The 2,105-nt window shown below is 48.4% G+C and overlaps 1 protein-coding gene across 1 annotated transcript in view; it reads left to right on the top strand.

Annotated features, from left to right (window-relative positions):
• Window positions 1–2,105, top strand: part of LOC105535997 (TBC1 domain family member 28-like) — a 37,576-nt gene that overhangs the window by 19,953 nt on the left and 15,518 nt on the right. The gene's annotated exons all lie outside the window — the stretch shown is intronic.

Raw genomic sequence — 2,105 nt, 5'->3', positions numbered from 1 at the left:
CGTGCGCCACCACATCCAGCTAATTTTTTTATTTTTAGTAGAGACGAGGTTTCACCACAGTGGCCAGACTGCTCTCGAACTCCTGACCTCAAGTGATCTGCCCGTCTTGGCCTCCCAAAGTGCTGGGATTACAGGCATGTAATCCTTACCTGGGTCCTTCCCAGTTTGGAGGGATCTCACAGTACATGCTGTAGCCAGTACCACGTTCTACTGTCTCTTCTAAAGCACAGTTCCTAGGCCAGAGCTTCAGCTTGGCATGCAGTCTTGTTAGAAATGCTAATTCCAGGGCCCCCTAGACCTCCTGACTCAGAAACTGGGAGTGGAGCCAACAATCTGGAGAAAGAACCACCACACCTGGCCAAACACAGCATGTTCTTTTTGTCCACATAAAACTTACCGTCTTGACCATTGTGAAGTGTACAGTTCAGTGGCATTAAACACATTCACATTGTTGTGCAACCATTACCATCGTCCATCTCAAGAACTTCTTTGTCTTCCTCAAATTGAAACTCTGTCTCCAATGAACAGTAACTCCTCATTCCCCATTCCCTTAGCTCATATAAGTGGAATCATATAGAGTTTGTCTTTTTGTGGCTGGCTTTTTCCCCAGAATATTACGTCCTCACATTCTTCCGTATTGTAGCACCTGCCAGAATTTCGTTCCTTTGTAAGACTGAATAATATTTCATTGTGCGCATAGACCACATTTTGTTTAGCGATGGTCATTTCGGTGCCTTCCACCTTTTGGTTGTTGTAAAGAATGCTGCTATAAACATGGGTGAACAAATATCTGTTGGAGACCCTGATCTCAATTATTTTTTGCGTATTTTTTGGCATGTACCCCAAAGTGGAATTACTAGATTATGTGGCAATTCTGCACAGTGACTTTTCAACTAGTGTTTAACATGGTGTTTTGACAGAATAGTTGTAAGATTACACTGAAAACATAGCCGGGAAAGTGCTGTGAAGGCGGCCCATGAGCTTGCAGGAAAGGCGGTCAGCAGCACACCTCCACTGTAATGGGTTTGTTTACCCGCTTGCCTACCAACAGCTGCAGGACCCTTTCCTGGCCCTGCCCCACATTGCCCCCCACATTGGACCCGGCTGTGCTGCACCTCTGCCCTTCTGCCTGGCTCCTGCTTGTTACAGGGAAGGGCTGGAGGGCTCTTTGTCCAGGTTTGTCATCCAATATAAGTGCTTAATGCACACGGATGGCTTTACCTGGCTCTCAGCCAGTGAACTCAGCATCTGCTCCAGCCTTTTAGCCCTGAGCTAGGCTATCTACCTTCATAGGCCAATCACAGGCTGTCACAGGTAAATGACCACGCGTGGTTTGTGCCTCACTTTCTGACTTTGGAACATAATCCCACAGTGGGGGTGGGGGAGGGCCATTTTTCTGGAGCTTCCTCCTATTTTCAAGCTTTATCTTGCAGAACAAAACCTCCTAAGCAGAAGCCTCGATGTCCTCTTTCTGTGGATTGAATGTGTCCCCCAAAAGGCATGTATTCAACACTTAGCCCCCAGTGCAATGGTATTGGGAGCGGGGGCCTAATAGGAGGTGTTTAGGTTATGAGGTGCCCACCGTCACGCATGGATTAATGCTGATTATAAAAGGCCTTGAGACTGTGAGTTTGGTCTCTCACCCTCCTGATTTCCACCATGGGATGAGGCAGCCAGAAGGCCCTCACCAAATGCTGGGCTCAGGCCGGCACCATGCCCTTGGGCTTCCCAGCCTCCAGAACTATGAGCCACATAAATGTCTGATTATTATAAATGACCCAGTCTCAGGTATTCTGTTATAGCAGCACAAAATGGACTCAGACATCTGTCTGCCAGCCCTGCCCTCCTGAGGCCTGGAATGCTGTTCGCCGCACTTCCCAGCCTCTCTGCTTTGCCTCACACTCACTTCCTTCCCTGGAACCAGCAGTTCCTGCTTGTCTGGGCATTTTCAGATCTTACTGATCTTTCAAGGGCACCTCCTCTGTGAACTTACCTGGGTCCTTCCCAACTTGGAGGGATCTCACAGTACATGCTGTAGCCAGTACCACATTCTACTCTCTCTTCTAAAGCACAGTTCCTGGGCCAGAGCTTCAGCATGGCCTGCA

The sequence above is a fragment of the Mandrillus leucophaeus genome, unplaced genomic scaffold, assembly GCF_000951045.1.
Source record: "Mandrillus leucophaeus isolate KB7577 unplaced genomic scaffold, Mleu.le_1.0 Scaffold153, whole genome shotgun sequence".
In the NCBI taxonomy this organism is placed as follows: Eukaryota; Metazoa; Chordata; class Mammalia; order Primates; family Cercopithecidae; genus Mandrillus; species Mandrillus leucophaeus.
This window is presented reverse-complemented; position numbering and strand designations above follow the sequence as displayed.